This window comes from Triturus cristatus, chromosome 6 (assembly GCF_964204655.1).
Source record: "Triturus cristatus chromosome 6, aTriCri1.1, whole genome shotgun sequence".
Classification (NCBI taxonomy): Eukaryota; Metazoa; Chordata; class Amphibia; order Caudata; family Salamandridae; genus Triturus; species Triturus cristatus.
In genome coordinates, this window is record NC_140589.1 from 1,835,462,476 (window position 1) to 1,835,487,930 (window position 25,455).

The 25,455-nt window shown below is 45.5% G+C and overlaps 2 protein-coding genes across 4 annotated transcripts in view; one reads left to right on the forward strand and one right to left on the reverse strand.

The window, feature by feature from the left end:
* Positions 1-22,798, reverse strand: part of LOC146822143 (uncharacterized) — a 68,570-nt gene extending 45,772 nt beyond the window's left edge. Inside the window, exon 1 of the mRNA XM_085613262.1 lies at positions 22,711-22,798. The gene's annotated coding sequence lies outside the window, so the exon portion shown is untranslated. The remainder of the gene's footprint in view (positions 1-22,710) is intronic.
* The window catches only part of LOC146822144 (sterile alpha motif domain-containing protein 12-like), a 205,002-nt gene that overhangs the window by 4,205 nt on the left and 175,342 nt on the right, over positions 1-25,455 (forward strand). The gene's annotated exons all lie outside the window — the stretch shown is intronic.

Sequence of the window (25,455 nt, forward strand, 5' to 3'; positions counted from 1 at the left end):
ATTATTCTTAGAATAAATACATATATTTTATATATATACCTGTGTGGACTACTCTTTCATTTGGTTATTCAAGAGGTTATCTATGGTAAAACAATAAGCTTAACACTCCTTCAAGACTTAGCCTGAAGGCTGCTCTTCACAGCTACCACTAGGATAGCTTTCTTTAAAGGATGTCTCTTAACCTATCACCTTAAGAGTCGAATTGGACTGGTGCAAGGTGTCCCCTATAACTAGTGGACAGCATATGCCAGGCCAACTTCTCACATAGGAGGACTCGGAGCTGTATCAGCGTGCTTCTTAGAAAGTCCTGCTACTTTCTTTTTTTTTACCGGAGTTTTAGAGTCCAGTTCTTTCCCCTATTTACAGTGATGCAAGTCTTGCGTACTGCTTCAAATTCAGGTTTTAAATGTGGTTTGACGGGTCAAGTACCTAAGGTATCTCTCCCCAAAGAGGTTTAAACTTCAGTGAATATTTTTGGTACTTCTCGTTCACTATCTTGAATTGCAACAGTTTCTAGTCTCAGGTGGATGGCCAGAAACAAAACTTCCCCCTTAATTTTGCTTGGGATGATAGAGAAGACCATGGAAAAGTTCCCTAATAACTTAATTCCTAAATCCAGAGCTGGTGCCACTCCGCACTCAATTTGTACCTGTCTAAGTACATCAAGGAGAACTGCCAATGAAGACGTGCCATGCGTACTGGCGTAGATGCTTGCAAAAAAGCTTTTCCATTTATTACATTCCTCTGTGGGTGGCACCATCCCAAGAGGAAGACACATAGTTGGTATTCGATAAACAAACAAAATGGTGGTAGTGGTCAATGAGTCGCACCTCTTGATAATACTCAATCTTTGTGGGTAAGAAAATATCTTCCGAAGGTGACAGCAATGATGCTATATCAAGATATCCAGACACCCTACTACCAAAGGTGTCAAACATGCAGCGGATCCTGGGCCTCTGCACCTACGATGCGTACAAAAGAGATATCATAGCACTCATTAAGTATCAAAATACACAGTTTTGCACGTAAGATCCAACAGTACATATATCTGGTCCAATAAGTGAGAAATCCAAAACTTGCCATGTAGCCCCTTTGTTGCTCAGAGGTCGCAAGAGTGCGCACCCATTCTGGCTCTTCGAACTTTAGGGATCTTAACCAAATGAGTTCCAGTCGATCTCAAAGTACGAGCGGGGTGATAAGGAGTTAGTATGTGTTGAAGATAGCTGGGACCTTTCCCCTACAAACTGCGATGACAATAGCACATGGATTCAAAGAGTTTTCTCTTTTCTACTGGCAACCAGTGGGGAGTCTCAAGAGCTCTAACAGAAGAGGCTCTTTTGGGCAAATTGAGAACCTGACGTGCAGCCGCATTTTGGACCAGAGCAGCAGTCTGATCATCATCCGCGTACTTACGCATGGTCTTAGTTGCGAAAAGCAACGCTGGCTCTGTGAAATGGGGGCCTAGAAAACCTGATTAGGGAGGGTAAAATAGGTTGTTACGATTGATGTGGGTGACCAGTTGAGTATACATCACTTTCTCTGCAATTTTAGAAAAATAAGGCAAGAGCGTAATGGGGCGAAGATTTTCTAACAAACCCGGATCAGCAGAAGTTTTTTTCTTTAATGGAAGAACAATAGCCTGTTTCCATTTCAAAGGGACTTCGCCACAGCAGAAGGAGAGATCGAGAAGTTGTTATACATAGGGCAAGGTAACATCAAGACCTTTCCTTAGGATTTTAGGCGAGGCTGGGTCCACTGGGCAGCCTGATTTGATGCTCAAGGCCAGACCTTTGAGGTCCTCCATCATCAGAGATTTAAACTCCGAGAGGGTACTACCCTCAAACGGGGTATTAATTTAAAAGTTGGAGCAAGTGACATTGCGAGCATGTCTGCTCTTGTTCTTATTTGACCTAGACATGGTGATACGTAGAGATTTGACTCAGACTGATGTCACATCAGGTGTTACATCTATGTCATTGGTTGAATGACCTGACAATTTCACAGCTCTTAGAAAGATAAGGTAAGACGGCATCTGTGTCAAATGGCAGACATGGCAATGATTCTGCATACATTAAAAAAGATGGCGACCTCCATGATCTAAAATGGCAACAGGGGCTACCTAAAATAAAGGCAGAGGAGTAGGACCTTTGGGGCTTTATGTCAAACAGTATTGTAACGTGGCGAGGTTTCATCCAAGAATTGAGTCTCAATCTTCTAAAAAATGTCTAAGTGTACAGGTAGTGAGTGAGAGGAGATTTTTCAAGAAAAACCTGAGGGGGTTTCTGAAATAAAATTAATATATGGGCTAATTGGAGATATTTTTCCTGTTGCGTAACTGGGAGATTGAATTCTTGGCATAATACCTGAAACTATTTTAACATGTTATGAGTGAATATGTCATCCAGATTTCTAACAAAATGGTCTTTTCAAATAGTCCAACTAATTTCATTTCTCTTTACGCGAATAGCTGTGTTTAGAGTTTATGAGCTCTAAGCCATGTGTAATGACAGGTTGGGATTATGGGATTAGCGCTCACCATGGGACGTGGATACCTTGTATAACAGGGTGTGAGATCTCCAGAGGTGTTAGCATTCAGTGGATGTTTCTCTATAAGGTCCCAAGGTGGAGTTGTTCTGAGGATCGGCAAAAGATACATCAGAAGAGCTAACTGATGGGCTAGCCAGTAACTTTCCATGTGTGGTAGACACAGTCCTCCTTTCGTCATTGCCACATGAAATTTGGAGCTATTCAGTCTTGTCCTATCTCTGTTATATTCAAAACTGATTATTACTTTTTCTAATTCTCTTAGATGGGATTTCAGACATTTTATGGGTAGCATTACAAATAAATAATTGAACCTAGTTGCTATATTCATTTTAATATTTTGTATGCATCCCCATAATAATAATTTTAATTTTGACCATCTTCTGAGCTCTAACTTTACAGTACTCAATAAAGAGGGGAACTTATCCTGAAATGTATTATTTAGTCCTGGACTAATGTATACCCCTAGACACTTAAGCCTATTCGTAAGCCAGTTAAATAACAAAGAGCCTACAGAGGCTTTTAGTCATTGGAGGCAATGGAAGGGCTTCACATTTAGACTAGTTGATTTTATGCCCTTGAAATGTTGCAAACCATTCTATGCATTTAACCGATGCTTGTGTTGATTCCAAAGGGTTTGTAATGGCCAGTAATATATCATTGGCATAGTGGAATGCATTAAGTTCACCAACATTTGTCATTATTCCTTTACTCAGTGTATCATTTCTAATTGCAATTACTAGTAGTTATAAAGCCAGTATTAATAACAATGGTGATAAGGGGCATCCTTGCCTTGTCCCGCGTTGGATTTGGTAGAAGGGTAAGGAAAAGCCTCTGCAAGTAAACAGAGGCCATCGGGTTAAGGTACATTCCTTTGGTTATACGAAGACAGTTTTGGACAATTCCCATGTGTGTCGTTGTCCTAAATAGATATCCCCATTCTACTCTGATCAAACACTTTTTCTGCCTCTAATCAGAAGAGAACTTTTTCGTCTAGGTCTTCTTTAACTTACCATATCATAGAGGATAGATTGCATAAGTGGTTTGATGAAGAATGTCCCAGCACAAAACCTACTTGAGCAGGATGAATCAGGGAGGGTATTAGCTTCTTCAAGCGCTTTGCAAGGATCTTGGCCACAATCTTTACATCAGTAGTGATGAGTGAGATTGGTCTATAACTTGAGCATCCTAAAGGGTCTTTCCCCAGCTTAAGGATGACAGAAATCCTAGCTCTACCAAATGTGTCCCTTAAGTGGCAGGTTTCTAATGCTTTATTACAGCCCTGCATCAGCAGTGCTACAATCAAGGACTTGGTTATTTTAAAAAATGCATTGGGAAGTCTTCCTCACCTGGTGCTTTATCAGTGGCCATCTTATCTATAGCATCTACTATTTCCTTCTGAAAAATGATCCCTTTAATGTATCTGCTTGGTCTTTTGTTATTTTGGTATTTGTAAGTCCTGGAAGAAGGATTTTTCCTTTTCAAGATCCGATTATGGCATATAGAGTCTCAAAATGATTTTGAAACTCTTTTATAATTTCAGTTGGTTGGGCTATGAATTTCATAGCTGCATTACAGAGAGCCGGTTTGTTCTGGCTGTAGTTTTTTGAAGTTGTGCCACCAGTAAACGGCCTGCCCTTCCCCCTCATTCGTAATGCGGTTTCCAGAGGCATCCCTGTGGTTTTTCTGCTTCCGACATATAAAGATCATTTAGTTCTTTTTTACTTGTAGTAAAGACAGTAAATCAGCATATGATTGAGATCTGGAGTATTGAAATGAGAGATAGTGAGCAGTTTTTTCCAGATTAGTTATTTTCTATTCAATACGTTTCTGTGTCATCATCGTCTCTCATTAGAAGACCTCAGATGCTAGCCTTGCCTGCCTCCATAGTTTTTGGGCAGATGTCACTGTATCTTTTATTGTCTTGAAGATCAGGGGCGGCTCCTCTGTTTGAGCAAGGAGCGTCACCCCACTTAAAGGCCCCCAAAAATCCCAGATATGAAAAAATGGTAATTCATTATCATTTTATTTTTCATCATCCCGTCCGGAACCGAGTTTCAGGAAGGGGCAGGCCTGATGAGTGGCAGCAGGGAGGAGTGGTGGGCAGAGGGCTGCCTGTGTACTGTTTAAAGTGTGCATGTCTCTTTGGCCAGCCAGACTTGAGCACTTTAAACCTCTCAACCCAGCTGTCTAGGACAGCTGGGTTGAGAGCAAGTGCAGACCTCCAGTGCACTGGGGAGCGCTGAGAGTGGCCACTCCCTCCTATCAGAACACTGCTCTCATGCTGGTTAACAGCATGTGAGGAGTGCTTGGATTGGTCATGGTAGTTTGCTTGTGCCCGCACTGCAGTCGAGAGAAGAAGAGTTCTGGAGCGGAGGATGTGTTTGGTAAAAGTTCAAAAGATTTATTTTATTAGTGCGCGCACTCGTCCCCACCCCTGTAGATGCCAGCCGCAACAGGTGAAGATACTGTGGAGGTGAGTCTCTGTGTAAATATGGGGGGGTGTAAAAATACATGGGTAGATGCATGGGAATGCCCATGCACCACTCATGTAATGCTTACCTTACACAAGGTAATGCAAAGCAGTGTAATGTGCTGCCTTGTGTTCGTTTTTTTTTTACACAGCCATCCTTGGCTGCCTTTCCTGGATGAGTCAGGGTTGGACTGAATAGACCTTAGAGTAGTGAGAGGAGATTTCCTTACACTTGAATGGGCCTAGTATACCTTGGACAATGCTGTCTTCACCTCCTGACAGGAAGCCAGGCCAGAGAGGATGGAACTGGTTTGGGCTGGGCACAGACACTCTCTGCTTCAGAGAACAAAGAGAAATGCAGTATAAATATTGGGGCCCAAACCCCAGAACTTTAGAACTCGCTGGAATCAAGGAACCTGCAAAGAAGAAGAGCTGGAAGAAATGCCAGGAGGAGTACTGCCCCTTTGCTGTGTTGTTGCTTTGCTGGGTTGGCCTGCAGTTGCTGCTTCTGCCTTGGGCGGTGAAAGGTCTGGACTGAACTTTTTTAACTTGTTGCTGAGTATCTCCAAGGGCTTGAAGTAGAGCTTGCCTCCTGCTCTGATGTCTCAGGGACCGCAAAGACTTCACCGACCTCTGGGTATCGCCTCTGGAACCATGGTTTCAGTTGCCACAGAGGGGGGAAAGCAACCGAGTCCGTCACCGACTCTGTCGCTGGTTTCATATCCTGAAGGCACCTCAGAGGGCACCGCAGCATTTTGCACCACAACCCTGGTCTCACCGACGACCAATGGCACCGCCACCAAGCCGATGCTTGCACCGTGACCTGTGGGCACAGCACTCCCCACCGCCTCACTTCACTTTGCAGCCCTGGTCTCACCGACGCCATTGCTGCCTGCTGACTTCGACACCCGTGACAGCACCGTGGCTGGGGGCACCACTCATCTCACGACACACAGCCTTGTCAGACAGCACAGTCCGGACCGACTGACGCCAGCTCCCCGCAACCAGCTCTGTTGCCTGCACCGTGATCTTTCCGCACCGCAACGAGCACCGCCTTCACTCCGCACTGCAGCCCTGGTCTCATTGACGCAGCTGAACGACTGTCACTGAGCCGCTGCCTGCACCGCGACTTGAGGGCCCTGCACGCCGCATCACTACATTTCGCATTGCAACTGCGACAGTTGCCACGACCGGCCTTCGCCAACGTGATCGGCCGCAATGAAAAGGTACTGTTTACAAGTCTGCTGATGCTCTGACCAACGCGGTCAGACGGAACTGTTGGATTCTGTTCTTCTCAGCACCACATTAGCACCGGATGGAGTTACCGACTTCAAGGAACTGCATTTTAAAGGTTATTCTGGCAAAGGGCATATTTTTAAGTACTTTATGTATGATTCGTATCGTTTTGATCTTGTTTTAACTATATAAAATATTGGATATTTTTCTAACCTGGTGTGGTGTCATTTTGTAGTGTTTTCACTGTATTACTGTTGATTATGTGCAAATGTTTTACACACTGCTTCTGAGATAAGTCTTACTGCTCGTGACAAGCTACCAAGGGGATGAGCAGGGGTTATTTCAGTGGTGAATCCCCCAATCCTGACTAGAAAGAAGGGTCCCTATTTGGACAAAGGTGCAAACAATTGCCAACTAGAGACACCCATTTCTAACAACCTGTCGTGTCCTTGTTGAGCTTCAGGCAGTTGTCCTTCATTCAGTTGGCGACATCGGTCATGCAGCTGTGGAAGTTGGTCTTGGTGCGGTGTCTGGAGAGGGAGAGGATGAGTTGAGTGTCATTGGCGTAGGATAGGATGTTGAGTCCTTAGGTTTTGACGATGCTGACCAGAGGTGTCATATAAGTATTCAAGATGATGGGGCTGAGCGAGGATCCTTGGGGTACTCCACAGATGATTTCCCTGGGTTCGGAGGTGAAGGGGGGGAAGGTCAACTTTTTGCGTTCTTCCTGTGAGGAAAGAGGCGATCCGTCTGAAGTTGGCACCTTGGATACCAGTGTTATAAAGCCTTGTGATGAGTGTGTGGTGGGAGATCATATCTAAGGCTGCTAATAGGTCTAGAAGGATCAAAGCCACAGTCTCTCCTCGGTCGAGTAGGGTCGGATGTCACCGGTACCCACGATGAGGGCTGTCTCTCTGCTGTGGTTGCTGCAGAATCCAGATTGGGAGGAGTCGAGTAGGAGGTTCCATTCCAGATGTGAGGAGAATTGTTGGCTTGTTCTAATAATTTGGCCAGGAACTGGAGCAGGGAGATCGATCAGTAGTTGTTGAGTTTGCTGGGGTCTGCCGATGGTTTCTTAAGTAGGGTGTTGACTTCTGCATTTTTCAAGTCCTGGGGGAAGGTGGCCGTGGCATGAAAGGTGTTGAACAAGGTGGTGAGTACGTGGCTGATTCTAGCTTCTCCTAGGTTGAAGATGTGGGTCGGTTGGGGCCCTTAAGTAGACCGAGTTCATGATGAAGGCGGTGTCCTGTGGGGTGAGCTGGATCCATTCCGTTAATAGAATGTCTGTGGTGGTAAAGGGGTCGTTGTGTTGCTTGAAGAAGTTGGTGGCCTTGGGCTGGGGTTTGGAGATGTTGGCTATCTTGTTGTGGAAGTTTGCAAGGTTGTTGTAGAGATTCTGTGAAGGGGTAATGTTGTTTGTTGCAGCTGAGGAGTTGGAGTATTCTTTGACGATGTTAAAGAGTTCTTTGCTTTGTTATTGGAGCCTGATTTGATGCTTGAGGCTTAGGCCTTTTTCTTTGATTCTCTCAACTGTCTCTGGTAGAAGTTAAGGCCTGTCTTGAAGGTGGTTTTGTTGGTCGTGTCCTTGCTGGTGCACCATCTCCTTACCAGTTGTTTACAGTGTCTTTTACTGGTTCTGAGGTCATCATGGTACCAGCTAGTCTTCTTGGTGTACCCTCTGTGGGTGTTGTTGCCAATGCATGTGATGCTGTCAGCACAGTTAGTGATCCAATTGGTGAAGTTTCTAACGTTCTTGTCTAGATTGTTAGAGGAGATGGGGTGAGTGGTGTTGAGCACGTTGATCCATGCATCCTTTGAGACTTTGCTCCTGCTGCGGTGGGGGGCATTGGGCGGATTGGGGGCAGAGGTACATGTGCTGGTGATGTTGAAGTGAACGATGGAGTGGTCGGTTCCATGGTGTGGCTGTATCTGATGCGGTTGCTGAAGGTGTAGATGTGGTCTACTGTGCGGCCTGTGATGTGCCTGGGGTCGTGGACGAGTTGGGTGAGTCAGATGTACATGCTTTTGAGGAGGTTGGTAGTGTTGATGTCATTGTGGGCATCAAGTTGGAAGTTAAGGTCTCCAAGGAAAATGTCGTTGTTGGAGTCTATGGTGAGGGGGTGATGAAGTCGGCGATTAAGTTGCAGAAGGCTGGACGTGGTCCTGGGGGATGGTAGGCAAGGGTGTCCCTGATGGTGGTGTTGCTGTCTGTTCTGCTGTCTGTGTGGAGTCGGAGGTTGAGGTGTTGCATGGCTGGGGTGATGTTATCATCTGTGGTGGTGCATTGGATGGATTCCTTGTGTATGATGGTGATCACTCCGCCAGAATTGTTGATGCGGTCGGTAACCTTGTATTCTTTGGGTATTGCGGTGGCAATGTCAAGCGTGGAAGTGTAGTTAAGCCAGGCCTCAGTGAGAAAGAGTTACACACTGATTTAGTGCCAATGTAGCATGTGTGTGTGTAATGTAAAGAGCTGTGACATCCTGCATTGGGATGAGCATCGCTATAATTTAAATTGTTATTTGGGAAATAGTGAGACAGACTAAAACATCTGACATTATTACAGTGCATAAGACAGTAGGCTATAGAGTCAAAGAGATGGGAATCCATTTCTTTGGAATTTAATGCCCTCACACACCCAGTTTGGTGTCATGCTTCATCATTGGGCTGCTCCTCGTCTGGCCGGCACTGCAAGGCCTGACGGGCTCCCAATGAGGGGCACTTTGGTGGAGATCTTTTTCCAAATAGCCGTTTGGTGCCGTGGGGGTGAGGGGCTTAGTGAGTGTAGATGAAGAAGTGGTGTGTGATGTTTATGTGAATTAAAACAGGGTTGGGAGTACCAGCAAAAATAATTTAATTGTGGGGTCTCCTACCCTGATTAAAATAAAAAGGAAAGGCGCAATGCTAAGTTAATGTCTCAGGTGTGGGGCCCTTCCATGTGGTTGGTCAACATGTTTCTCGCCTATTCTACAAGTCTAGAGGCGATTCGTCAGGTCCAAAAGTTAAAAAACTATCTACACTCACTAAGCCCCTCACCCCCATTGCATCAAATGGCTATTTGGAAAAATGTCTCCGCCAAAGTGCCCCTCATTGGGAGTCCTTCAGGCATTGCAGCGCCGGCCAGACGAGGAGCAGCCCAATGATGAAGCATGACACCCAACTGGGTGTGTGAGGCCATTATATTCCAAAGAAATGGATTCCCATCTCTTTGACTCTATAGCCTACTGTCTTATGTATATTGCTACACTCTAGTTTATTCAGGAAGAGCACAACTCTAATTTTCATATTGCATTTGGGCATATGTGTTGGACCTTATGTATAAAAGCCCTTTGTCCCTCTTTTTGTGATATTTATTACAGTGCATGCATTTCTCTTATTAACAGGGACTGAACACAGTCAAACGCGTGCCTCTCTCAAGTATTTGTGAAGTAATAAGCTGTGTGATTTTGTTTCCCCTCTATTACATTTGCATCTAAGTGGGGGGCCATAGCTCCCAACCAGGATACTCCAACAAAATGAGGCTGATGGCCCTTTAAATAAGGCCTTTGCTTTGGGCATATTTCAGTGGGCCCAACTTTTTGACCGAAGGGACATGGGTTGACGCTGTCTACCCGATTGCACCCCCGACTTGTGCACTGCATCCAGGTTTTGGCAGATGTGGCACGTGACCGGTGGCACACAGCTCTCAGAAACGGCATATGTGCGCCATGAAGCGCTATATAAAGTAAATCATCATTTACTGCTGTGCTGTTATTTGAGTACCACTCCTTATACAACTCTGACGTCGCAATACAGAAGTTGTTTAAGTTTAATTTGTCCCGAAAGCAATGAAGGGCTGCCCCGGGCCCTCGAAGGGGGCCCTCCTAAGAGGGCGGCCCCCATTAGTGCCACAGGATGGCACTCAAGTCAGCCTCCTTGAGGGTCCCCCATGCACGCATCACTTCTGGGCAGGGGGGGGCAGGGAAGAGGTACTTATACCTCACCCGCCTACTGTTCGCCCTCTTTTCATGCTGACTTGATGCCGTTTGGACGTGCCCCCGGGATCTCCAGGAGCTGAGGACTCTGGTGAGTGCTTCCCGTCCCCTTCTCCCTAGACATGGCGGCTATGCCCGGCCATTGCTGCGGCCATCATGGGGGGGGGGGACAGCTCCCGGGGCGCTAAGGGCAGCGGCCCCCCCAGTATACCGCACCAGCCTGGAGTGTGCCGTGACTCGGTACGGCGTGGGCATTGTGCAGTGGGGCAGAAGAGCACAGTGTGGCTCTCTTTGCCGTTCATGCAGTTGGAGGGGCTACCCAATGCTCAGGGGCCTCGCGTAGTGGGGTGCAGGCTGGTCCTGGCTGCGGGGTGCACGGGCGGGTGCTCGATGCGGGGGGGTGATGGAGCAATGCGCTCGCAATCATACCCCCGTCTCCCCCTGAGCCAGTCACCCACCATGAGGTGGATCCGGGGATGGCTCGGGGCCTAGGCCCGCAAGGGTCAGAGGTTACATGCAATTACTGGGCAGCTGCCGGGACAGCGCCTGTCAGGCCTGTGGCAATAGCGTTGTCGACCGGTGCGCAGTTAGGCACCTGACCGGGAAGGGGTGGCTAGACTGTCCGTGCCCTCCCGGCACCAGGGATTGGCTGCGCTCTGCCCTAGCATTGGTCTGGTCGTGCCTCCCTGGGACCCGAAGCAGGCAGGGGAACTGTTTATCTTCTTCGTGAGCCGAGAGGTGGGGAGAGTGACGGTTGCGAGGGAGCCGCGGGTACGAACTGAGCCTGGGGGGTGCCCTATCTAACTCCTGCAACCAGCTACCTAACTAATAATACTGTTCCAACGATTGTAGGGTGGATGTTACTGGTCATGCTAGGGAGTCGGATGTTCTGGCAGTCCGGTAGCGTAAGTTGTAACTGCGCCGGCGCACCTCCATCAGCTTAGAACAGCGAGATCTCTTGGGCACAGTATGCAGCGCCAACTGGGCACGCTAAACCATAGCTCTAGGTTGTCAGTGGGAGAACATTTGAAGGAGTGGGTCTGGGACAACTGTTGAATGAAGCACCTAAGCCGATCAGGGTGCAGGTCGCAGGTGTAGTCGCGAGTAAATTATCTCCACACGTACATGCCGGCCATTGTCACCTCGGGGAAGTATCCAATATAAGTAACCCGCGGCAGTAATTGTTGTTGTGTACGATTGCTCTCGTTCTGATGGATTAAGGTTATTTGTAGTGGCTTTCTTTGAGGGGCATGGTTGTGTTATGACCGAAGCGGTGGTCAGGTGCGTTTCCTATCTTGAGTCGAGTCAGCCTGCCTAGCTCAATAACTGCCGATCAGTGACTGCCAGTCAGCATAGCCTGTGCACGTCAGGCACTACCTCCGCCAGAGGAGCGTTTGAGTAGGGTGTTAGCTCCTTGATCATGTGCTCTGTGGATCTTTGGTGGCGGTTTAAAGGAGATTTTGAGGCAGTCAGGGAAGAACTGCGGAGGGCGTATTTGTAGTAACTCTTTGTAAGATCCACGAAATTCAGGTAGACTTCAAGTAGATTTCAGTAACTTTATTTCCAGTAAAAAGGATAAAACCACCAGTCCTTATTCCAGCTAACCGCCTCCTCCAACACCAATCTCCACTCTCCCTTGCCCACATTCTGTTGCCAAGCTAGTCACAAATAGAACATAGAATGCAACGAGCTGCACAGGCAAAGAAGTAGTGAAACAGGAACAGAGTTATATAAAAGGAAAAGAATTATGTAAGTAAAACCACAACACATCTCCCTCCCCACAATATTTAAAACTTAAATTTACAAGACAACTTACAACAAGCAATAACAAAACCACAAAACTTACAACATAACCATTGTTGCAGTCCAGACATCTTTTAGTCCCCTTGTCAAGATAACTTCACGACATGTTATAATCTTTATGCCAAGATGACGTAAACCTGATCCTACGGTGGTTGCCAGGATGGTGCATAGCCATCGAAGTACAATCGTGATGAGTCGTGGCAGAATCATGAGTAGACCCATCAGACGTACCTTCAGAACCTGGCACCCATTTAACCAAACGAGACATACTCCAAACCTCCCCAGAACCCAATACCACGACATTCTTCCTCACCTCTTTGATAATGAATGGGCCCATATAACGTGATTGACCCTTCCTCAAAAGCCCAGGTCTTTTGACCAAAACTTCATCACCCACACTCCATTGTCTAGGAACAGCAGAGTTCTGAGCATCAAACCTGCTCTTATACTTTTCCTGGTGACACTTCTGCCTCCGCACCACATCCTCATCCAACTGCACACTCTCAACATTCAAATGCAGCCAAGCCGGATTCAATTTATCATGAGGTTTCCTCCCTCTCAAAATAGAGAAAGGTGAGACCAAAGTTAAACAATTTGGAGTGTTGCGGTGAGCCCACCATGTTTCCCTAAGCATTTCTTTCAACGTGGATCTACTTTGCAGTCAAAAACTCAATAACAGTTCTAGTATTTACTGCTGGCACACACTTGGTAACAACCCACTTGGAGGTGTAATCCACCAACAGTAACACATACCGCTCATTATGCGCGAAGGACTCAAAAGGACCAGCAATGTCTAAACCCAATTTGGTCCAAGGTACAATTGGAGTCTCAACAGGTGAAAGCGGTTCAGTACGACTATTCTTGCTCTTATCATTATTAGCACACTCCCAACAGTCCTTAACTACCTCCTCCACCTGTCTGTCCATTGTTGGCCACCAATAACATTCGCGGACTCTAGCTTTTGTTAAATTCCTCCCCAAGTGCCCTTCATGAGCCAAATTGATTAACTTGTTCCTAAGTTCACTAGGAGGCACCATACGGTTACCCCTTAACAATTTGTCATCAAAAACGCATAATTCCTCCTTAACATTAATACATTTCTTCAACTGCTCAGGAATGTCTTCCACCGCTGGCCAACCCTCAATCGTGAACTTCTTAAGTAACTCCAAATCATTGTCATCATGAGAGATCAAAGACCACTCCTCTTGATTAACAGCATTTTCTTGCACCCATCCAACCAAGGACCCATCAACTTCATCACCAGACTGATCAATAGGTAACCTAGACAGACAGTCCGCAACAACATTCATAGAACCCGGGACATACTCAACAATGAAATTAAAATCAGAAAGTCCCTCAACCCAACGCTTGATCCTAGGAGAAACATTTTCAACATCTCTGCAAGCGAAAACTTGACATAAGGGACGATGATCTGACCTGACTGTCACCGGTAATCCCCAAAGATAAAACTTGAAATGGTGTACAGCCCAAAATACCGCTAACGCTTCCCGCTCAATTACTGAATATCGTGCCTCAGCACCCTTAAGAGAACGAGACGCGAAAGCAACAATTTTCAACTCACCCTCAACAACTTGTGAAAGTACCGCCCCCAAACCGAATGCGCTTGCATCTGTAGACAAGATCGTTTTTTTCCTAGTATCAAAATGTCCCAGAGTGGGCATAAGACCAATTGTTTTTTTGATAGAATCAAAAGCAAAAGAACACTCATCCGACCATGAAAATTGTACACCCTTCCTCAAAAGCTCTCTTAAAGGAAATGAAACCCCAGCAAAATTAGGTATGAACTTGGAGCAAAACTCGGCCAAACCCAAGAATGAGCGAACTTGATCCTTGCTGACTGGAACCGGGGCCTTAACTATGCTTTCCACCAAATTAAGCTTAGGACTAATACCATCAGAAGAAATGGTGTGCCCTAGATAATCCACAGACGACACACGGAATTTACACTTTTCCTTTTTTATAACCAAACCAGCTTCTTGCAACCTTTCCAAAACTTTCCAAAGCACCTCATCATGGTCACGCACATCTTTACCATAAATCAATATGTCATCCTGAAAAACAAGAACCTTCCGCAATCCAACCAACACTTTATTCATCACCCTCTGAAAACAAGCCGCAGCAGAGGCCAACCCAAAGGGCATTCGAATGAACCTGAAAGCTCCTAAAGGCGTGACAAAAGAAGTCAAATGCCTAGAATCAGGATGCAAAAGAACTTGATGGTAAGCAGAAGAAAGATCCATCACACTAAACCATTTAGCGTCTTTAATCAAAGCAAGTGTTTGGGAAATGTTGGGTAGAGGTTGTCTGTCCACCCAAATGTGCTTGTTCAACCCGCGCAAGTCCACACACATCCTGATCCCCTTCCCACCATCCTTAGGTGCCAAAACAATGGGAGCAAACCACTCCGAGCACTCAATCTCTTCAATTACGCCACTCGACAACAACTTTTTAAGTTCCAAATTCAAAGGTTCCATTAACATGTGTGGAACTCTTCTCACCTTGCTGACAAAAGGTTGGGCATTGTCCTTTAGAATGATCTTATGTTCAAAATTTCTCAACAACCCCAACCCATCACAAAAAACTCTGGGACATTGGGAGCATATATCAGTTGACATGGAAGAAGGTGACACAAGTAAAACTTTCTCTGGGGAATTTGGATCTAATTTGATCCCCATATCTCTTTGGTGTCTCCACCCCAATAGGTTGTCCCCTCTTTTCGCCACATACACTTTACCAAAAGTCTCCCTGTCCTTAAACTGGATCTTCCTTACAACAAAACCCAAAACATCAATCTTAACTCCCCCATATCCAACAGGACTAATATCCGGGGGAAACAATTCAGTTTTCTCCAGACCAATAGCAGCATCCCAGTTCGCCTCACCAACCATCGTGTAAGGTGATCCCGAGTCAGCCAACACTGAAAACCGCTCACCCCCAATCAACACTTCACACTCAGGCATGTCTAAAGTGTCTCCATCAACAACACCATCATGCCTGATGCTGCAAACAAACTTCCTCTCCTGATCAACACACTGCACTGTCTGACTTCTACCATTCCGACACACCCGTGCATAATGGCCTCTTTTACCACACTTATTGCACACCACAGACTTCGCGAAACAATTGGGACTGTTAGGTGAATGATTTTCTCTGCCGCACCTGAAACATTTAAAACCTCCTCTGTTACTTTTTAATCCAAATTGTTCAGTGGACCTGTTTCTGAAATTTGGCTGTTCTGAATATTGAAACTTCTTGTCTTTCTCACAATTCTCCTTAATCACACCCTTAACGTCAGCCTTCACAACTTCCTCCTTCTTTATTTCACTAACAGCCTTCTCATCAGCCGAAACACAAGGACCCTTATCCACTTTCATCTCTCGTACCCACATATTAGTGTTTTCCATACCCTCTACAATGGACAACGTGTCCTTAAGATCTGGATTTCTGGCCAGAAGCTTTTGTTGTACTTTTGGATCATTCGTGCACCTGACAATTTGATCTCTGATGAGAGAATCCGTGAGTTGTTCAAACTCACAGGTACGTGCCAAAGTCTTCAAAGTTGCCACATAACTAGTGATTTTCTCCTGCTTCCCTTGAGTTCTGGAGAAAAATTTATGGCGTTCTAAAACTACATTGATCTTGGAACCAAAATGATTCTCCAGCATTAGTACAGTCATGTCATAAATATTCTCAGGTTCACCCTCACCTCGACCCAGGGGAATCTCATCAAGACTATCATACACATGTCTACCCTCAATCCCCAAATTGTGTAACAGTGTAGCTTGCTTTCGCACCGCTGAGAACTTTTCTCCCCCAATAGCCAGTAAATACAAATCAAAAAGAGGTTTCCATCTTTTCCATGGTAATATGGGGTCACCCACATCTCTCAAAAATTGAGGAGGTTGCGACATGCTAGACGCGGTCATTATGGATAAGCACCAAAAGAGTAAACACTCATGCACATGTAAAAGATAAATAAATAAATAAACAAAACAAAAAAAAAAAACTAGTTGTCATTAATCTCAATACATTGAATGAAAAGATAAGTTTTGTCCAAAATTTGCATAAAATCGTAAGGTTAACGTTGTTCCCAAAACCTCTCTTATAAATCCTCTGCGTGAATAGTGTGTGTATCACTGATACACAACATGCTCTCCTCCCAAATCAAGAAACGAACGCAGCCAAACGCCGTAGATATCCAGTGTGTGTATCACTGATACACGATAAAACGTCAGCAGCGTCGTTGATCACGACGGTAGCGTAACGTGAGCCGGGTGGTTCGCAGCAACGCTGCCGCTCACTACTCGACTCGACTCGACAGCAACGGAAGCAGCGCACGTGCAGGTGAGTCCAGCTCGCGAAGCCGTTATTGTTCAAATGTAATCATTCAAATGTCATCAACAAATGTAAACATCCAACGTTGGTGGGGCCATCAGAAAAACAATGTTTTAGCGCAAAATTGAATTCCTCTTTCAAAGGGTCACTTCAGCCTTTTGTCTTCCCACACGACAGTATGATAGTACGGCAACACGAACGCCGTCAAGATTTACTCCATGTCCTTGAATACGGGCAGTTCAACATCGGCATCCATCAGCAAAGCTTTCATGTTGACATCCACAGAATATATAAATATAGAAATATTCTCGCCCAAAAAAAAAAATTCCATGCAGACTTGACACAGTGAACAACTGTACTGTGGAGCAGCGCTTAGAATACCAAACGAAAATCGATACACAGGTACAGGTTCGATGACTCTATGTAGTACTTGACAACAATTCTTGTTGTGCACCAACGTTCAAAATCCAGATTCAGCAGAATTGAAATAAGTATCCCTTGGCAGTAGGTTCGGTATGGGGAAACTGGTGGCATCAATTCCTGTCCCCAAGCAGGTCACTCGTCGCCAGTGTAAGATCCACGAAATTCAGGTAGACTTCAAGTAGATTTCAGTAACTTTATTTCCAGTAAAAAGGATAAAACCACCAGTCCTTATTCCAGCTAACCGCCTCCTCCAACACCAATCTCCACTCTCCCTTGCCCACATTCTGTTGCCAAGCTAGTCACAAATAGAACATAGAATGCAACGAGCTGCACAGGCAAAGAAGTGAAACAGGAACAGAGTTATATAAAAGGAAAAGAATTATGTAAGTAAAACCACAACACACTTGAGCGGCTTGAAAGGCTTTGTTGGCGGTCGAAGCAGTGAACCGGGAAGGTAGCCTGTCCAGTTCCTGCACCGATGGCTCCCCAGCATGAGGGGTCCCTGGGCAGATGACGTGGTATCGGAGGGTCTCGCGGGGTCTGCTTCTGTTGGGCCGGCCTGGGTCTGCTGTAGCTGGACTCAGGTTTGCGATCCAGCTTGTGGGCTGCGTATTTAGCTTAGGCAACTACGATCATTGACAAAGCCAACAGTCCTGACTTGTTGTAGGTATGATGTTCCTTGTTAAATCATCTTCGATTTGCAATGAAAGATACAGCCAGATACATGTCGGGCGGCACATTAGCTAAGCACAGTTTCTTAGGTACGCGTTCAAGTCACGTTCTCAACTACATTGACCACGCCCACTTTTTAGGCCCCCCCATGTTTGCATCCCTTTTAAATGTGGGCTGCACACAATAAACACAGGGACATCAAGAGAGTCCATTTAGATCTGGTTTCCCAGAGCAGTGAGGAACCTGTTCCCCCTCCGATGAACCTACCGTTCAGGGACACTGTGTAACAGCTTTGGAGACAGGCGCCCAAGAGGGTTTGTCTTTACCCACAATCATCCCTGGTGGGTGTCCAATATAAGTGAAATGATCCGGCAGCGCAGCCAACAACACAGCCGCCTGTGGGGGGAGGCAACCACCTGGAATGCAAAGCAACACATGCTTTATGTTGCTGCAGGCCACATCCGTGTTTGTGTACAACTACTACAGGGAAGAAGAGGGTGAATGTCCAGACAAGGAAGGTCAGCAGCCTACATGTATATTGTGTGTAGACTGAGTCTTAGTTTATTGGGGCTAGAGCGACATGGGTCTAGGGCCCGCAGCCGGGTTGTGATTGGGCTAGGCTGCTGGATGCTTTGGGCGTCCATCAAATCCGGTGCTGTTCCGGCACCTCTCCTGCAGCAGTCGCGGGCTGCACTGGTGGACCAATGTTCTGTGGCAGGGCAGCTCCGGTGTCAGGCGTGCCACTATTGTGCATCCAGGGGTTGCTGAGGCTCATTGGGGTGTGAAGAAACTTGTCTGCCAGCGCACATCTAACCTGGCTTTATTTAAGTTTAAAAGAATTTTATTAAGCAAAGGAAAATGAGAATGCAATACAGAATATCAGGTATGGAAGGGAGAGGGAAGGGAGGGGAAGGAAGGGGATTGCAGAATACAACATATCAGAGAGGGTTTACAACAAATTAAAATTTGTGAGAGAGAGGCTACAACAAAATATTAATATTCATGGGCAAGCTAAAAGAAGCAAAGAGATTGCATCAATCATGACTAAACATCTAAGTACAAAAGAAGAGTAAAGACAAAACAGTATAATTGAAAAGTTATGGACACTAGAAGGGCATCATGGGGGTTTAGGAACTTCTTGTTGAGCAGGCGATGGACGAGAGGAATGAGCAACACAATTATCTAAATATAACGTAATGGGGTGCCATAAGTCTGCACGTTTGGTTGCTGAGTGAACAGAAGAAACAAAAGCATTGTCAAGTCTATGATTGTGACAGACATTGTACCACCACGCTTTGAAGGAAATATTGGTCGCATTTTTCCAATTAACCGTGATCTGCTGAAAAGCAATGGCAAATAGCAAATCAACAATACGAACATGCATATCTACATTGTCCCAACTAGGGGATAAACTACCCAAGAAAAGTTGAGTGAGAGAAAAGGGAATACAAGTGTGAAAGATAACATTGACTTGAGCCCATACCTGTAGCCAAAAATCATGCACATGTTTACAAAGAAATAGCATATGAGGTAATGTAGCATTAGGAGAGCCACACGACCAGCAATTGTCTGAGGTACTGGGGAATCGCTTGTGTAGTGTGGAAGGAGTGTAAAGTAGTCTGTTATAAATAAAAAGTAAGGATTGTGTCAAGGAAGCTGCTCTAGAAGTTTTACGGATTTTTGTCCAAATTTTATCCCATAAAGATACCGGCCAGGTTATTCCAAGATCCAATTCCCACTGAGATTCAACCTTGGATTTAGGTCTGGGGAGCTCGTGTGCATGAAGGTGCTTGTAAATAGAGGATGCTTTGGGAGTAGTACGCAAGATAGAGTGAAGTTGAGAAATGGGGGTGGACGAAGCAGGAGAGGGAGGAGAAACCGAGAGCCGCTTATAAACCTCCAAAACCGCAGTCTTGAGTAGAAGATACTTAGAGAGAAAGGATAAAGGCAAATCAAAGGAAGAACGAAGATCAGGAAAAGAGAGGAAGGTAGAACCAGAGAAGAGCTGCGAGATCCAAATCAATCCTCGGCTTCTCCAAGATTTCCAATAAAAGGGCTTGCAACCAATTAAGAGAAATTTATTATGCCAGATGGTAGAAGAAAGGAAATCAGTGACAGTTGTAGGGGGACCGGGTGTAGCAGACAGTAAAAGCTTAAGGGTGTATTTATGAATAGAAGTAGGGAGCAATGAGGGTTTGCGGGAAAAAGCAAGATATTCTGCGAAAGAAAACGGAGAAAGGAGAGCGCGTTCAACCTTAGTCCATAGAGGACAAGGAGAAGCGGGATCTTGCAACCAGAGGGAAGCTTGACGTAACAAAAAGGCCTTCTGATAAGCAGGGAAGTCAGGGAAATTGACACCACCCTCAGAGGCGGGACGGATCAGTCTGGCAAGAGACATTCTGGGTTTTTTAGAATTCCATAAAAATGAAGATAACGTTGAGTTGACCTTTTTAAAGAATTTCAGTGGGATGGGTACAGGAATATTAGAAAGTGTATAAAGAATGATAGGGGAGATCATCATTTTAATAGTGTCAAGACGACCCCACCAGGACAGGTATAAGGGATGCCACCTTACAGTGAGGTCAGCAATCTTTTGTGCGCATTTGGACATACATAAAGAGACAGTGTCCGAAACAGAGGGGGTGATATATAAACCCAGGTACTTGATATGGGAAGGACACCAAGTGAACTGAGAGTCGCTGAAATCCTGTTTGAAAGTAAATTTGGTTAGGGGAAGGATCTCACATTTGTCATGGTTAAGTTTATACCCAGAAATAGAGGAGTAATTTCGGACTTCGTTCAGAAAAGCCGGAATAGATTCTGCAGGGTTAGAGAGAAAAAGTAAAATATCATCCGCATAAGCAGCAAGTTTAATGTGAGAATCTGCAATCTGAAAACCACGAATAGCAGGATTTTGACGCAATTTGGACAGGAACGGCTCTAAAGCAAGGCTGAAAAGAAAGGGGGACAAAGGCCAGCCCTGGCGAACGCCTCGACCTAAATCAAAATAAGAGGAGATTCGACCATTCGCAAAGACAGCAGCTCTGGGGTAAGAATATAACAGGGAAACTAAGGAAATAAATCTAGGGCCAAAACCAAACCAGGTAAGGGTGTGAAAGAGATAGCGCCATTCGACCCGATCGAACGCCTTCACGGCGTCAAGGGCAATCGCTGCCAGTGAGTGTTGACAGCGGGAGGACTTTGACAGGATATTGAATAAAAGTCTGGTGTTGTGTGTAATATGTCGGCCCTTGACAAACCCAGATTGTTCTTCGCCTAGAAGATCGGGGAGAAGTTGATCTAATCGGATCACTAGCGCTTTTGCAAAGAGTTTGTAGTCAATATTGACTAAGGATATGGGCCTGTAGTTTTTGCAATATTTTACATCTTTCCCAGGCTTAGGTATTAGGCAAATGTGGGCATCCGAAAAGGTCCCCGAAGAGGCGCCGCGATCAACAAAAGTGTGAAGAAGGGAATGAAGCCGTGGAATCAATAACTTAGAGAAATGAAGGTAAAATTCGACGGTAAAACCGTCAGGGCCAGGAGCTTTATTGGGTTTGAGATGTTGAAGTGCAGTGAACAATTCCTTTTGTGTGACGTCAGATTCTAAGGAGGAAAGATCAGGGGGAAAATTAGGTGGTGTGTGAATGGTGGAGAAAAAATTAGCAAGGGAGCTGGAAGAGGATTGAGTTTCAGATGTATATAAAGACTTATAAAAACGTGAGAATTCAGCGAGAATATCTGCATCCGTGTGTTTCAAGGTGTCATCAAGGTCATATACAGATTCAATATTTAACTTATTATGTTTGATCTTCAAATAATTAGCTAGGAGCTTCCCTGCTTTATTCCTTCCCCCATAGAATTTAGCAGAAGACTTCAGCAAGTACAGAGAGGCGTCCTCCGTGGACTTCTCATTGAATTTCATTTTGGCAGCAACAAGGGCATTCAAGCTGTCGGCAGAGTGAGATGTAAAGTAGGCATGTTCCAATTTCTTGATGTCAGAAAGGAGCTGTTTGGTGAAGCTACGCGCAGTCTTGCGTTTTTCTGCCACATAACGAATAATAAAGTCACGTGCAGCTGCTTTAAAAGCATCCCAGATAATGTGATCAGGGAGGGCATCGTCTGTATTAATCAAAAAATATTCGTCAAAAAAGGAGGTAAAAGAGGTTGTAAACTTGGGATCGGCGAGGAGGGAGTTATTAAATCGCCATCTTCTGGGGGCATCAATTTTAGGAAGTATGTCAACACTAGTAAGAACAGGGGCATGATCGGAAAGTAGTATTGGGCCTATCTCAGAGTGTAGAAGTGATTGAGCGAGGCTGTGTGAGACAAAGATGTAGTCAAGTCGTGACTGGGAGTGGTGACAGGGAGAGTAAAAAGTGTACTCCCGTAACTTTGGATTACAAAGGCGCCAGGAGTCTACTAGCTTATGCCGTGAAATAGCAAGGTTAAACAACTTGTGAGGTCTATTAGGAATGTGGGGGGTCGTGGACGCCCTATCGACAAAGGGGTCTAGAGGTTGATTACAATCCCCTGCCAAAATATAATTGTGGTCCAAAAATTTTGTTAAAAGTGGAGAGAAATCAGCCCAAAAAGAAGGTTCACCCGTTGTTGGGCCGTATACATTGAGCAGAGAAATTGGAACACCTCTGAGTGACAGCTTGGCATAAACCCATCGACCAGAGGTATCCGATTCGTGAGTAAGGATCTGAAAGGGGAGAGACTTGCGACATAGGATTGCCACACCATTTCGTTTGCCGTCACCCTGTGAATAGAATAGTTCACCCACCCATCCACGTTTAAGCTTAGCAGATTCTACATCAGTTAAATGCGTTTCCTGGATAAATGCAATATCAACATTCAATTTGGCTAGATGTGATAAAATCCGTTGACGCTTAATCGGAGAGTTGATACCCTTCACATTCCATGACAATATATTCAATGACATAACAGTTGCTTAATTTCAAAAAAGATGAAAACCAGAACCAATGAAAGAAAAACCCATGAAAAGGAGAAGAGACAAAAAGAAAGAAGAAAAACCAAGAAAGACATGCTGAGATAGAGGCTCAAGAATAGAAAATCGACAATGTGAGCAATAGCAAGGAGGAAAGAATGAAAGGCAACAGTATCAAAGTTAGCCAATGAATCTGAAGGTAAACGAGGAATAAGCATAGTCAAAAGAAACAAAACAAGAACCAGCTCGACAGAAGGAGAATGGAGAATACTTACAAGGGGTAACTTAGGGAGGATACAATCAGGAACAGAGACAAGCAAGGACGGACGTGAAGACGGGGAAGGGAGGTAGGGCCAACTGGAGAAGGCAGGCACTCGGGGTCAGTGAGACGTCCAACCGGAGAAACAGGCGGAACGCAGAACATTGATCTGTGAAGGAGGAATGGTAATAAGGTTAGACAACAACAGGAGACAAAGTCATGGGACAGGTGATAATTGGAGTATAAAAAGGAACCACAACATGAATAACAAACATTTCAATGAAGAGTAAGACCCAACAAGAGAAACATGCAAATTATAAGATCCATTAAATGAGAAAAACCAGCGAACATAAGAGCGAGGACATCATAATACAACTTCGGCAATAAGTCATGTTGGGAGAGAAGATGAAGGTCCAGAAAGCTCCATGTCAGCATGGCCGCAGGAATTCAGGAAGCTTCGAAGGCGCGCAGGCTCCTCATAGGTCGTAGTCTTATTGTTGTAGGTGACTTTGAACAAACAAGGATGGAAGAGACCGTATCTGGCACCAATGGAGCGGAGGTCCGGTCTCATGTCCAAGAAGGCCTTACGACGATTCGCAGTGGCTCTGGCATAATCCTGCGCAAAGAACAGAGTGGAGCCCAACCATGCAAGACGAGGAGAAGCTCTGGCAGCTGAGAGGACTTTCAGCAGATCTGTGTATTCCAAAAAATACATTATTACCCCTCTGGGCTTTACTGATGAGGCTGAAGAGGAGTTAGCTCGACCAAGTCTGTGGGCGCGTTGGATGTTTAAAGAAGTATCCTCGGGCAAGTGTAAAATCTTGGGGAGAAAAGACTTGAAAAAATTGACAGGATTATTCCCCTCACAGCCCTCCACCAGGCCGTAAAGGCGGAGATTATTGCGCCTGTTGCGATTTTCCAAGTCCTTTACCTGCTTCTGGAGATACGAAATCTGCGTATGCATGTGGGTGACCTTGGCCGCAGAATACTGAAGAGACGAGACATCACGCTCTACCAATGACACTCTTTCATCCATTGAGGCCCAGTTGTGAGTAAGGACTTGCAACTTTGCGTTGGTTTCTTCCATAAACGGGCGTAAGGCCCGTATCTCTTCAAGGATTAATTCCATCGAAATGACCGAGGAGGACTTGGGAGGCGAAGGCGGATCTTTTTTCAATCTCTTCGGCGTCGTCTTCGTTGAAGATTGTGAGGAGGATTCCATGTTCGACGACACTTCACCAAAAGGGAGAGACTGAGAGGCTTCTAAATGGGCTAATTCCGTAAAAAGCTTGGAATTTTTAATGTAGTTGTGCTTGCAGACTTTGCCAGAACAGTCAGCCATCGACACGTCTGTAAAATGCAGGAACACCAAGAGCACACGTGCAAGCTGGGAGCAAAACAAGTAATATTAGCCAGGAGAAACGAATTGGGGACCTAAAATGGCTGCCTGATATGAGGTGAATAAAGGAAGTCCATTAGGGTCATAAAAGAGTCATTATAATAAATAAAAAGTCACCTGTATGAGCTGGTGCATAACAATTATGCCACTGGGGGTGCTAGAAGCATTATAATGTCACCATAACAGCTGGGGGCCATTGCGCGATGAAACGCGCTGCTGAGGAGAGTTCGAGCACGGCGAAAACAAAATGGCGGCCGCGGCCGAATCCGAGCCGCGACCGAGATAAAAATGAGCAGCCAGACTCCTGCAAAGCCGCCACGATGGCGAAAAGGCACTCAGGGCATGCCTGACAGCATCCCACGACGGAGTCCTCCTTTTGAAACTCCTGGAAGGAGCGCAAACCGCCTGCACACTCCGATGCGGGCGGAGCTCCTAACTCGGCGCCGCCATCCTCGTCGGGCGCCTAGCCACGCCCCCTCTAACCTGGCTTTATTTAGACAATGTAACAAAGTAATAACCCCGGGCCCTACACATCTGTTAGAGTATTTCCACTCCCCTCGTGGCGCTTGGGACATGGTCTTAATTTTGTGCAAGAACGTCACAGTTCTTTGTCCGCGAGTGACACTTTCACTATTACCACAGGGCATGCAGGATTGTTTAGCAGTCCGGGCGCTTCAGCTTTGTTCGTCAATAGGGTTCCGGCTGCAGACTCCTTGTGCTGTCTGTCGGTGGAGGATGTAACCCGAACTCTGCTAACCCAGAATATGCAATATTTTAAACCACCACAGTACGGGGAAAGAGCTTGGTGTTGGAATTACTGTCCAATTAACGGTGACTGTATAGAGTTGTTTTCCTAGATTTTGTGGTTTGAAGAGCACTGTTCTTGCAAATGGAATCCTGCTGAACGTTCAGTGAGCACCTGCAGGCTTGCGTTATCAAAATACATTTATGACACGTGTTGCGGCACTTGATAGCGTTGACATCAACTGAATTTTATGCAGGGGAAACTTGGCATACAAATGAATGTAAGCATAATTGGGTTTTTAGGAACAGTACCTGCCTCTCAAATGCGAACCTTGGAGTGGCCATGTGTAATTCTTCCCCTATTTTGATCTTTTGCTAGGGGAGGGGTATAGTGATTTGCGATTTAGTGTATCAGGTGCCCCACATACAGGTTATGGGGCCACTTTATGCTCACTGGAGGAGCACACATAGGATACTAGGAACAATACAAATATCCCAAACATTCATAGGAATAAGAAGGTATCAAGGCAAACTTGGTCGGATGCCTCTGAAATGAATTGACATGGTTAGGTACTATGATGACCTTCCGTCATTTATTAAAGAGCAGTTCAAGTGATT